The 13,770-nt window shown below is 46.4% G+C and overlaps 1 protein-coding gene across 1 annotated transcript in view; it reads left to right on the top strand.

Annotated features, from left to right (window-relative positions):
* Positions 1-13,770, top strand: part of ATP5F1B (ATP synthase F1 subunit beta) — a 247,805-nt gene that overhangs the window by 109,402 nt on the left and 124,633 nt on the right. The gene's annotated exons all lie outside the window — the stretch shown is intronic.

Raw genomic sequence — 13,770 nt, 5'->3', positions numbered from 1 at the left:
GTGGAGTTCTCACCGGTGTCATCCTTGCTCAGCTGGAGAATCAGATCTGTTCTTTTTTTTTATTTTTTTATTTTGACATATTATGGGGGTACAGATTTTAAGGTTTCAATAAATGCCCTTTCCCCTACTCCCCCCCAGATCTGTTCTTGACAAAATGAAAAGCAGAACAAAAGAAAAGAGTTGCTATGACCAGCCAGAGAGTTTCCTGTGCTTTTCAGCTCCCATCCTCTAATTTAAGTTGGAATACTGGGATGCAAATCCCCTGCCAGAGTGGAGATGGGGAGGAAGCAGATTTTAGCAGAGCACAGTTTCTTAGACTGCCAACCTGAAATCAGTTGTTGCAAACTGGGACTCTCAAGATACCTTTCCAAAAGAACTGCAGCCATTTTGTGTCTTGGGCCCTGCAGCAAGACACATATATACGTATTTGGTGATAACAGCTTTATTGAGGCATAATTCACATACCATGCAATTCACCTTTTTTTTTTTTTTTTGAGACAAAGTCTTGCTTTGTTTCCCAGGCTACAGTGAGTACTGTGGCGTCAGCCTAGCTCACAGCAACCTCAGACTCCTGGGCTCAAGCAATCCTCCTGCCTCAGCCTCCCAAGTGGCTGGGACTACAGGCATGCGCCACCATGCCTGGCTAATTTTTTCTATATATATTAGTTGGCCAATTAATTTCTTTCTATTTATAGTACAGATGGGGTCTCGCTCTTGCTCAGGCTGGTTTTGAACTCCTGACCTCGAGCAATCCTCCCACCTCGGCCTCCCAGAGTGCTAGGATTCAGGCGTGAGCCACCGCACCTGGCCAATTCACCTCTTTAAAGTATACAATTCAGTAGGTTTTAGTATATAAACAGAGTTGTGTAACTGTACCAAAAGTTTGGTACTTGTGCCCAAGGCTGAATCAATAAGAACAAAGTACAAAGATAAGTGGTTTGAGGAAAATGAAGGAGAAGTTTATTAATTTGCCAGCAAATGAGGAGGGTGGTGGACTAGCATCTCAAAGACTGCCATACTGTCTTTAAGCAAAAAAACAGCGCTTTTTTAAGCCAAGGTAAGGGTGGTCTTCAGAGGTTGGGCTAGGGTCTATGTGGCTGGTGTCACATGTTGTGGCTTTGGGCTATTGGTTCACTATAATTGCTGGTTTGGATGGGTCTTATCTCTGGTGACAATGATCTTGTGACCCTTGGACTATTCTGTTGAGCTATCTCCTGTAGTTCAAAATACTAGAAAACAAACAGCAAAGAACATTTTTCTGCCCCTTGGATTATTGGCCTCAGGAAAGAATGTAGGTTCTAATTCCCAAAAAGGGAGATTTTAAAGAGACAACCTGTTAAACACTTCATTGCCTTTTTCAGACAGACATTTCCCTGTTACGTATTCCCCACTGTAATTTTATCCTTCCATATCTATGGGACAAGGGGCACATGGTTTCAAGCAACTTACTGCTGAATTAGGGAGACATTTTAGATGGAAGGTTTGTACTAGTTTATGCCATTGTTATTTCTGGTTTGTCAACGTTTTAGCAGTAGAGTTACAAAAAAATAAAGAATGCAACAGATTACCAGGCAAAAAAGGGCCTAAACAATAATGACAACCATGAGGATTGCCAAGGCAAAATGGAGGATACCTAACAGGAGGGATTTTATCCCATTTGGTATCTAAGACACGGGTAGGACTGTGTGGGTCCTTACTATTGCCTTGTACATAATGTCTGACATGGGGCTGGGTAAGAAAGAAACACGCTTAAAAAAACGTTCCATTTTGATTCTGAGGTTACTGTAAAAAAATAAAAAAACATGGGATCTCTGAATATGGAGCTGTTAGTCATGATGACAAACCCAGCAGTGAGACAGATTAGCAGAAGAGGTGATAATTTGGGAAATCCTCACTAAGAAGTTGTCCTCCATCCTATAGAGAGAACAAATAACCAAAGAAAGGTTAGCACAAATATGAACGTTTTCATTTTTCCTTTTTCTTAAACAGATACTATAGATCACCTAAAGCCCCCATCCACTAGGGGCTTGTGGCCTCTTCTTCTACAGGATGCCTTTTTGTTCTGGTATAATGGAACCCAGATTTTACTCCTAACAATTTCAACAAGGTGTGTTATTAGAAGTACTTCATAGGGTCCCTTCCTTCATAGGGTTCCCTTCTGGTCTCAAAAGGAAAGATCATTCCCACTCCCAAGTCATAACCTGGTGGGCATGGAACTGAAGAATCGGTTCCAACTGTGTGTTGGAGGCAAGGACCCTTAAAGACTCTTAACTCCCCTATGACTTGTCCTATGCACGGGCTTTGCCCTACAAATTTTTAGCTATAGCTCCAAAAAAAATGCATTCCATGACGTGCTGACCACGGAATGCTCCAGTGTGTGCTAACTGCAATTGTTCCCAACCACCAGGTTGGAGATGAGTAACCAGTCACAAACAGGATACCGATAAGACGCTGATTGGGGCTGATTAGCCCAAACCCAAGACTCATCGTCACCCCACTCTATTTTTCTGTTTCTACTTCCTTGTTTCTGTATACTTATAAAACCTACAAAAAATCCAAGTAAAGTAGACCTTGACAACCCTTTGCTTGGTCTCATTCCTTTCTCTCGCCCATCTCTTTCAGGCACGGTCCCCCTTGACCCCACAAATAACAAAAGGTCCCGCGGGCCGGGACAAGTGGCGCCCAACGTGGGGCACAAGGTACGGACTTTTGTCGGATGCACGCGGTTTACAGACAGTTCTCCGGAGAATCCCTGAAGAGACCTCCTTTCTGCCGCTCACAGAATCGACGGTCTGGTGAGTAGATTTTTTACATTGTCATCCCATCGAGATGGGCCATTCTTTGTCTAAAGAGGCCGTTTTTATCAAGGATCTCAAGGCCTCGCTCAGAGAGAGAGGAATTAGAATTAAGAAAAAGGACCAGGCCGAGGCAGGCGGATTGCTCAAGGTCAGGAGTTCAAAACCAGCCTGAGCAAGAGCGAGACCCCATCTCTACTATAAATAGAAAGAAATTAATTGGCCAACTGATATATATAAAAAATTAGCCGGGCATGGTGGCGCATGCCTGTAGTCCCAGCTACTTGGGAGGCTGAGGCAGAAGAATTGCTCGAGCCCAGGAGTTTGAGGTTGCCGTGAGCTAGGCTGACGCCACGGCACTCACTCTAGCCTGGACAACAAAGCGAGACTCTGTCTCAAAAAAAAAAAAAAGAAAAGAAAAGAAAAAGGACCTAGTAAAGTTTTTTGTGTTCATTGATCGTGCTTGTCCCTGGTTTATTGTTGATGAACCTGAGATTCACCCACGCAGGTGGCAAAAGGTAGGCAGAGATTTAAACAAGTTACTTCTGAATCAGGGCCCAGATGCCGTCCCTGTATCCGTTTTCTCGTACTGGGGACTAATCAGAGATATTGTTGAGGGAGCAGATTCAGACCCCAATAAAAAGCAGCTGCTCTCGGTAGCAGAATTCTGCCTCCGACCCGTGTCTCGGTCTGCTTCGAGAATGTCTTTAAAGACGGCCAAAGGGCCAGCTTCTCCTAATAATCCTGAGGGACTAACATGCCCTTCCCCTTGCCCCTCAGTTTGTATTAATATGCCCCCTCAGGACCCCTCGGCTGAGCTCCAGAGATCTAGGGACAAGGCCCTGATTAGTAGGCCAGACACCAAGACCCTCTACCCTCCCTTACCCGAGGGTACAGCCCATCATGCATTCAATTACCCAGTATTCAAGAAACAACCCCTCCAAGAGTCCCTCAACCCCACAGAAGAGGCAACCCTCGAAGAGGAAGCGGTCCAATATCACGATCCCGAATGGCCGCCTCCTTACACGCCCCAGATTTGCGCACCTTCGTTAATGCCTCCCCTTACAATGCCCTTGCTTTTGCGTGCCAAAGAAGACTTAAGTCAAAGGGTTACGCAATTTAAAAATGTCTTACAACTCCAAAAAGTTTGCCCAGCTTTCCAAAGACTTGTCCTCCCTCCAAGATATGCTTAAAGATTCTGTCCTCATTAGCCACCCATGAGACTGCCCAATCGCATGCCACCTTAAATAAAAAATCCTTAAAGTCCTCCCATAAAGCCCTAGCATTCCCGGTAGTTACCCTGTCTAATAGGGGAGAAGACCTTGCCGCCCCTTCTTCGAGCCAGTCCCCGCCCCAAGATTCAGATAATGAGGATACGGAAGGGAGGGAAAGAGAAAGCGAAAGCGATGACCTCCCAGAAGAAACAGACTCAGAGCCCACTGAATTTCGCAGACTAAAGTTTAAAACCTTAAAAGAACTGAATTCTGCTGTTAGGACGTATGGGCCCAATGCACCCTTCACCTATTCCCTCCTAGAGGCAGCCTCAGGGGGCGGCTACCTGCTCCCCGGAGAATGGATCAAACTAGTACAGGCGATCCTTTCTCGCAGGAAGTTCCTCTCTTGGAAGGCCGACTTTCTCGACTGCTGTCAGACCACAGCTGCTAATAATTTAAAAAACCCCAATTCTGCATCTTAGACCCTTGAAAAGCTTAGCAGACAGGGGAGATTTGCTACTGAACAGCACCAAAGGAGACTCCCAATTGGACTTTTGTCCCAGACCGCCGCAGCCGCCTTCGGTGCCTGGCGAACACTTCCCTCTACGGGATCTGTCCTTACTCCCCTGACAAAAATCACCCAGGGAGCTCAAGAGGGCTTTAGTGAATTTGTGGGCAGGCTTTTAGAGTCTGCTGAACGAACCCTCGGACACGAAGATGAGAATAATAGGCTTATTAAACAATTGGCCTATGAAAATGCCAACAGCACTTGCAGGGCCATCCTCAGGGGTAAACTCAAAAATAAAGACCTTAATGACATGATTAGAATGTGTAATGATGTTGACCCCTTCGCCCATAAGGTATCGCAGGCTGTACAGATTGCGGTTGGGGCCGCCATCCAAGGGACCGCGGCACAGAGGGACTGCTTTAAGTGCGGTCAACCAGGACACTTTGCGAGGCAGTGCCCCCTAGCCGTCTCCTCTGTTACCCCCAACCTCAGTGGACTGCCAGGCAGGCCAGCCCAGCCCCCCTCCCTCTGTCCTCGCTGTAAGAGGAGAAAGCATTGGGCCAATCAATGCCGCTCCAAGACCGATGTCTTTGGAAACCCCTTGCCCCCCCCTTTCGGGAAACGGCCTGAGGGGCCAGCCCCGGGCCCCCCCGTCCTATTCAATTTCAGTTGGCCTCGGGGAACAGCCGACAAGAGAGCTCTCAGACTCTAGACTCCTCCGAGCAACCACAGGGAGCGCAGGAGTGGACTTGTGTGCCTCCTTCGACACAATATTGAGACCTGAGGATGGTGTTCAGATTTTGCCCACTGGCTCCTTTGGACCTCCCCCAGCTAATATGTTCTTTTTTATTCTTGGCCGAGCCTCCTCCACTCTTGCGGGGCTCATAGTCCACCCCTCCATAGTAGATAGTGACTTTACCAGGGAAATTAACATCTTAGCCAGTGTGCTTACAGGCCCTGTGTATGTCTCTAAGGGACAGCGCTTAGCTCAGGCATTACCAAGGCCTTCTTGATTCAGGCGCCGATTCCACAGTTATTGCCCAAGACGCCTGGCCCGATTCATGGCCACTGCAGTCCTCCCTTATGCACTTACAAGGTATAGGACAGTCTAGAGATACTCTCCAGAGCTCAAAGATTTTGACATGGGAAGACTCTGAGGGAAACAGAGGTACTACTCAACCCTTTGTAGTCCCGAGCCTACCTGTTAACTTATGGGGGCGTGATATCCTTGCACAAATGAATGTCATTATGTGCAGCCCCAATGAAGTTGTAGCCAGCCAAATGCTTAAACAGGGATTCCTCCCAGGACAGTGTTTAGGCAAGGAGGGTCAGGGACTAAGAGCACCCTTAACCACCCTCCCTAAGTCAGACAGATCAGGACTAGGGTTCAAAGACCATTTTTCGTAAGGGCCATTGATCCCCCTGCACTTCAGGCAGATAAAATCACTTGGAAAAGTGACTCCCCTGTCTGGATCGATCAGTGGCCCCTCCCGTCTAACAAACTAGCCGCAGCTACAGCGTTGGTGCAGGAACAATTAGCTGCCGGACACATAGAGCCCTCTACTTCACCATGGAACACCCCCATTTTCGTCATTCAAAAAAAGGACTGGCAAATGGCAGCTGCTACAAGACTTACGGGCTGTTAACCAAACAATGGTTCCCATGGGGGCACTCCAGCCTGGTTTGCCTTCGCCCATAGCTATCCCCAAAGGCTACTATAAAATAGTCATTGACCTAAAAGACTGCTTCTTCTCCATACCATTGCACCCAGATGACTGCAAACGTTTTGCGTTCAGTTTCCCGGTAGTAAACTGTATAGGACCCTCTCCGCGCTTTCAGTGGCGAGTATTGCCTCAAGGCATGGCCAACAGCCCTACCCTTTGCCAAAAATATGTGGCTCAGACAATTGATTCTTTTAGAATTCAACATCCTCAGCTATATATAATTCATTATATGGATGACATTCTTCTAGCTGGGGCCAACGAGGCAACCTTACATCAAGTTACCATGCAGGTTGTCTCGGCCTTACAAGCTCGAGGCCTTCGCCTGTCCCCTGAAAAGATTCAGGTCTGCCCCCCTCACCTGTTCCTAGGCTTTGAATTGTTCCCCAATAAGGTCCTCTCCCAAAAGGTGCAAATAAAAAAGGACTCTCTTCAGTGCCTTAATGATTTTCAGCGCCTTCTAGGCGACATTACTTGGCTTCGCCCATATTTGAGACTCACCACAGGACAGTTAAAACCCCTATTTGACATCCTGCAGGGAGATGCTGATCCAACCTCTCCCCGCTCCCTAACTAAAGAAGGGCAGCAAGCGCTTGATTTGGTCGAGCAGGCCATAAATGCCCAGGCCATTGGCTACTTCTCCCCCGACTCCCCGTTGTACTTCATTGTCCTCCCTACCCCCTTTTCGCCCATGGGACTCTTTTGGCAGGGCAAGCCCCTTTTTTGGGTTCACCTATCGGCTTCCCCCCCTAAAGTCCTTCCCACCTACCCTTACTTAGTAGCTAAGATTATTCGCTTGGGGCGAGAAAATTCCCTTAAGCTCTTTGGAAAGGATCCAGATATCATAATACTCCCTTACAATGCTTCTCAAATTCGGTGGCTAATACAAAATAATGATGATTGGGCGGTTAACTATACGTCTTTCCAGGGCAAACTAGATAATCATTACCCCCCTGATAAATTAATTCAGTTCCTCTATCGGACACCTGTAATATTTCCAAAAAAAACAAGAGTTCCCCCATTCCAGGAGCTGTCTTAGTCTTTCCCGACGGCTCCTCCTCAGGCACCGCAGCCTATAGCATTAATGGCCAGATCCGCAGTTTTCCCACCAGATTCTCCTCTGCTCAGCTCGTTGAGTTAGCAGCCTTAGTCGCAGCCTTCAAACACGTAGATCAGTCACCATTTAACTTGTATACTGATAGTTCTTATATTGCTCATGCTGTCGCCACTTTAGAAACTGTGCCTCATATTCGGCCCTCCAACAATACCACTCAAATGTTCCAGCAACTACAAGGACTCATTCACTCCCGTTCTGCGCCCTTTTTCATAGGCCATATTCGCACCCACACTGACCTTCCTGGGCCTCTAGTCGCTGGAAATAATCTTGTTGATCAGGCAACCCGAGTTGCAGGTGCAGTCCACACTATCACTGTTGATCCTGTTTGCGCTGCACGCCAAGCTCATGATTTACACCATCTCAATGCCCATACCCTCAGACTTAAATTCTCCATTACTTGGGAACAAGCCAGAGAGATCGTCCGCCAATGCAAGGCCTGTTTTACCCTTCTCCCTGAACCACACCTAGGAGTCAACCCTCGCAGCCTAATCCCTGGGGAGCTCTGGCAAATGAATGTCACTCATTACTCCTCTTTTAAAAAGCTTAAATATGTACATGTCTCTGTAGACACTTGCAGTGGATTTATCTTTGCTTCCCTACAAACAGGCGAAGCCACCCGCCACATTATTAGTCATGTTATAGCCTGTCTCACCTCCCTCCCTCAGCCTAAAGTTATTAAGACTGACAATGGCCCAGGATATGTCAGCTCCAATTTCAAAAGTTTTTGTGCTCAGCTAGGCATTAAGCATATTACAGGCATTCCATACAACCCTCAGGGCCAAGGTATTGTAAAAAGAGCTCATCAGACATTAAAAAATACACTCTCCAAACTACAATCAGGAGGAGGAATTTTATACCCTTTGACAGGTAATTCCAAGACCCTGCTTAATCATGCCCTGTTCATTTTAAATTTTCTCACCTTTGACACCGCCGATAAAACAGCCGCCGACCGCCTTTGGCATCCATCCACCAAAGATACTTATGCACAGGCCTTATGGAAAGAGCCGCTTACCGGCAAATGGTTGGGGCCTGACCCCGTCCTCATATGGGGAAAGGGACATGCCTGTATCTATGATACCCAGGCAAAAAACGCCAGATGGCTACCAGAGAGAACGATTAAGTTATATAATCCACCCAGGGAACCCCCTGAAAAGAATTCTTGATTCTGTTCTCTTCCAGAAATACAATGACTCCCCAAAAAAAGACACTGCCCCTCCTGTGCCTGGTTCTGGTCGTGATCAAGAGCACCATCACAACCAACATCCATCAGATCTACAACTATACATGGCAGGTAATTAATGAGGCAGGAGACGTTGTTAATTCCTCCTCACGTCTCTCCGCCGTTATACCATGGGATCCATTAAAAGTCGACCTATGCGTATTAGCTCTTGGGGCTAAAGACCATGGGTGGGGCCTTCCTGCACTTTACGCCCCTCAGCCAGCTCCTCCAACGACTGACTCCTCCCCAGGCCTTTGCTCCTCGGGAGCCGGACGCTCTGCGACGAGATATGAAGACTTTTATATTTGCCCAGGGACCCATCGACCTCACACCAACAACTACCAATGTGGTTACGCCCCTGACCTCTTTTGTGCTTCCTGGGGCTGTGAGACCACCGGTGATCCCTACTGGAATCCCTCCTCTTCCTGGGATTATATCACCGTCAAAAAGCGGTTTCTCCGTCAAGCTCCTTCGTCCCCTTACGCCCCACAACCACCCACTGATCCTCAATATAACAACCAGTGGTGCAACCCCCTGTTAATTTCATTCACCAAAGCTAAAAAAAAGGCTTCCTGAAATCAGTCCAGAGGATTTAAATGGGGACTTAGACTTTACATATCTAAAAAAGACATTAAGGCCGGGCGCTGTGGCTCACGCCTGTAATCCTAGCTCTTGGGAGGCCGAGGCGGGCGGATTGCTCAAGGTCAGGAGTTCAAAACCAGCCTGAGCAAGAGCGAGACCCCGTCTCTACTATAAATAGAAAGAAATTAATTGGCCAACTGATATATATATAAAAAATTAGCCGGGCATGGTGGCGCATGCCTGTAGTCCCAGCTACCCGGGAGGCTGAGGCAGAAGGATCACTGGAGCCCAGGAGTTTGAGGTTGCTGTGAGCTAGGCTGACGCCATGGCACTCACTCTAGCCTGGACAACAAAGCGAGACTCTGTCTCCAAAAAAAAAAAAAAGACATTAGTCTCACATTTAAAATCAAATTAATTAAAAGCCTCCCCAGAGGTCCTATGGTTGCAATAGGTCCTAACCACGTCCTACACCCACCTCGACCTCGCGGTCCCTCCAGGGGCCTACCCTCCTCCCCAGCTGTGTCCCCTTTTCCGTTTAGCACCTCCCTATACCAACCTACCCTGCCCGAGGGGCCCCCCTCCTCTGCAAAACTAATTCTCACCCTAGTCAACGCCTCTATCAGGACCATCGGAGAGGCCAACAATTCAAAATATCAAGAGTGTTGGGTATGCTACTCCCCCTGGCCTCCCTTCTATGAAGGTGTCGCTACATTTGGTAAACCATTATTTACTAACGACACCAGCAAACTCAGATGGGGCCTAGAGACCCATGGTGGCCTGACACTCAGCCAAATCACAGGCCTAGGCCTTTGCCTTCTTAGCCCAAAAATGCTTCCCCCCACACCCTTAAAAAATATATACAATCAGTCAATTACTGTCGACTCCATCTTTCAGTATATTCAGGCATCTAACACCTCTTATTTTGCTTGTTCTTCTGGCCTTACCCCATATATAGTCACTACAACATTTCTTGAGCATAGAGAATATTGTGTGTTAGTCATGCTCTTCCCCAGACTCACTATACGTCCTGCTGACAAATTGCTCAAATTTTAAAAGCGCGGCACCACAATGCCCCGAAAAAAGAGAGAGCCCATCACGGCCATAACAGTCACAGTTGTTCTAGGCCTTGGTGCCACAAGAGCTGGAACAAGCATAGCCTCTCTAGTCACCTCCAACCAGCAATACCTGCAGCTCTCTGCTGCCATCGATAACGATCTCCGAGAGCTACAGCAGGGCCTAAAATATCTCAAAAAATCCCTCGATTCTCTTTCTGAGGTAGTGTTGCAAAATAAAAAAGGCCTAGACTTAGTGTTCCTCCAAGAGAGAGGTTTGTGCGCAGCACTTAAAAAAAAATGTTGCTTCTACACAGACAAAACAGGTCTGGTAAAAAATAGCATTAAAAGAGTCAGACAAAGCCTAAAAGATAGGAAAAAACAAAAAAAAAAAAAAATAAAGCATGATATCAAAATTGGTTTTCTACATCCCCCTGACTATCCACATTGCTTCCCAGTGTCTTAGGGCCGCTTGTAGGTTTTCTGTTGCTTCTCACCTTTGGGCCTTGGGCATTCAAAAAACTAAATGATTTTGTCAAGTCACAGGTAGATGCAGCCACACAAAAATCGGTCTCCGTGTTTTACCAACGGCTAAAACAAAGAGGCTCCAAAAAAGACCTCCATGGAGAGTCTCCCAATACACCCACTAAAGGTCTAAATTTCTCAAACCTTGCCTCAGACATAGAACGCAGTTGGTTCCAAAGGCTGTGGAGACGCCCATGACGGGATTATCGCGATGCCGTGTACCAGATGCACACCCCGCCGACAGTGAGGTGACTCCATGACGGGAATATTGTAGGTCCATGCCCGGGGGCACACTTCATAATCAAAAGTGCCAAAGCTGGATGCTACCTACATAGCCTAAAACAGAGGCCTCACCTTCACGTTAATCGCCCAATCTTATATTTGGGGTGCTGGTCGCGGAAGCCCATCGCATAGCCTAAGACAGGCTCTCCACCAACCTATATAAATCTCCCTCATATTAATAAAGAGAGGGGGAGATATTGGAGGTAAAGACCCTCAAAGACCCTCAACTCCCCTATGACTCGTCCTACACACGGGCTTCGCCCTAGAAAATTCCAGCTATAGCTCCAAAAAAAATGCATTCCATGACGTGCTGACCACGGAATGCTCCAATGTGTGCTAACTGCAATTGTTCCCAGCCACCTGCCAGGTTGGAGATGAGTAACCAGTCACAAACAGGATACCGATAAGACGCTGATTGGGGCTGATTAGCCCAAACCCAAGACTCATCGTCACCCCACTCTATTTTTCTGTTTCTACTTCCTTGTTTCTGTATACTTATAAAACCTACAAAAAATCCAAGTAAAGTAGACCTTGACAACCCTTTGCTTGGTCTCATTCCTTTCTCTCGCCCATCTCTTTCAGGCACGGTCCCCCTTGACCCCACAAATAACAAAATGTTCCTCGGGCCGGGACAACTGTGCCCTCCTCAACCAGGAGTTCTTCCACCAGCTTTGGATCCAGCAGTGGTGGAGAGGGTTCTGCAAGATTTGGATTGAAAGGGTTCATGAGATTCAACCTGGTTAATGCCTTCCCAATTTTGTCCCAGAGCTTTCAGCCTCTTTATTATGCAATTGCATGAAAGATTGTACATACGGGATCTCATCCCATTTACCTGAACTTTGACAAAATAATTCCAGTTATAAGATAGTATAATACTTTAAGGTCCCATTCAACAGCCACTTCTCCTCACATTCCAACACATTGGCCAAGGAGTATTACAATAAAACACTATTCTCTTTTTTATTATTATTATTTCAGCATATTATGGGGGTACAAATGTTAAGGTTATGTATATTGCCCATGCCCTCCCTCCCCCACACCATTCTATTTTTAGACATAAGTTTATAGCTATAAGTTGGCCATTCAGCCAAGATTCTCCCCAAGGGACTTTCAGATGGAATAGAAACGGAGCCTCCCATGTTGAAACAAAACTCAAAAACAGCAACAACAAACACAAGTTGACAAGTAGATGGTACAGGGAATTCCTAATGCAAACAATCTCAATGCCAAGGCCTGCCAAACAAATGGGAACTACACAAAGAGAACTGAGCTCTCGTAACCCGAAGGGGATGAAGTCCCAGGTTTCCTCCACCCACTCAACCATGGCTTCCACACCTACAGCACCACAAATGCCCTACCACGTGGCTGGAAGGTTAATAACCTTCCCCAAATGGGTGGAATCAAGGGTCTTAGTGTGCACACCAGGGGACCCACCTAAAAGGCCAAGGCATAGTGACTCTTCCCAAACCCATTTCCTTTTCTTCAGCGAGGGTCAGGCTGTGAGGCATTGTATCTAATTAGGGGGTGAGGGGAGGGAGAGATGGGAGTTCCCCAGAGCTAAACAAGTTCCTGCAGCTGCTGGAGTGGTCTCTCACTCTCTCACCCTGAAAAGACAATGCTCCTACTGACCCCGGGGCTGCTTCCTGCCTCTTCCAGCCATGGCAGCAGTTGATCACAGGTGCTGTTCCACTGGGGCATCATTGAGCCACTGAGGGATGCCAAATTTTTTTACCAAAAGTTCCATATTTGTTCCCAAGTCCAAATCAATGAGAAAAAAGAATGAAGACAAGTGGTTTGAGGAAAAGAAAAGAGAAGATTATTAATTTGCTGGCAAATGAGAAGGGTGGTAGACTAGCATCTCAAAGACTGCCATCCTGTCTTTAAGCAGAAGAACAAGGCTTTTTACAAGTGGGATTTTCTGCTAGGGTGGGCTCGGGTCTACCTGACCAGTGTCTCAGGCTATTGTTGTTTAACTATAATTGGTGGTTTCCGTGGGCCTCATCTCCAGTGACAATGATCTTGTGACCCTTGCACAATTCTGTTGAGCCATCTCCTGTGGTTTAAAGTACTAGGAAACAAACAGCAAAGAACATTTTTCTGCCCCTTTGATTACTGGCCTCAGGAAGGAATACAGGTTTTAATTCCCAAAAAGGGTGAGGCGTTTAAAGAGACAACTTGTAAAACATTTTGTTGACCTTTTTCAGACCTTTACTCTGTTATATAATGATCATCACTATCTAGTTTCAGAACACTTTTATCACCCCATGCTTCTTAGCAGTCACTTCTCATTCCTTCCTCCTCCTACCACCTCCACCCCTGGCAACCACAAATCTACTTTCCATGTGTATGGATTTGCCTATTCTGGACATTTCATAAAAATGGAATCACACAGCATGTGTGGCCTTTTGTGACTAGCTTCTTTTGTTTATCATGATGTTTTCAAGGTTCATCTATGTTGTAGCATATATCAGTATTTCATTCCTTTTTATGTCTGAATTATATTCCATTGTATAGCTAGTCCACATTTTGTTAGCTATCCATTCACCAGGTGACAGACATTTCAGTTATTTCTACTTTTTTGTGCTATTATGAATAATGCTGATATGAATATTCATGTATAGGTTTTTGTGTGAACACATGTTTTCAGTTCTCCCGGGTACATACCCTAGGAGTGGAATTGCTGGGTCAAATGGTAACTCTATTTTTAACATTTTGAAGAATTGCCAAACTGTTTTCCAAAGAGGCTGCACCATTT

The sequence above is a fragment of the Microcebus murinus genome, chromosome 10 (assembly GCF_040939455.1).
Source record: "Microcebus murinus isolate Inina chromosome 10, M.murinus_Inina_mat1.0, whole genome shotgun sequence".
NCBI lineage: Eukaryota > Metazoa > Chordata > Mammalia > Primates > Cheirogaleidae > Microcebus > Microcebus murinus.
Note: the sequence above shows the minus strand (reverse complement) of the source record. Positions and strands in the feature narration are given on the sequence as shown.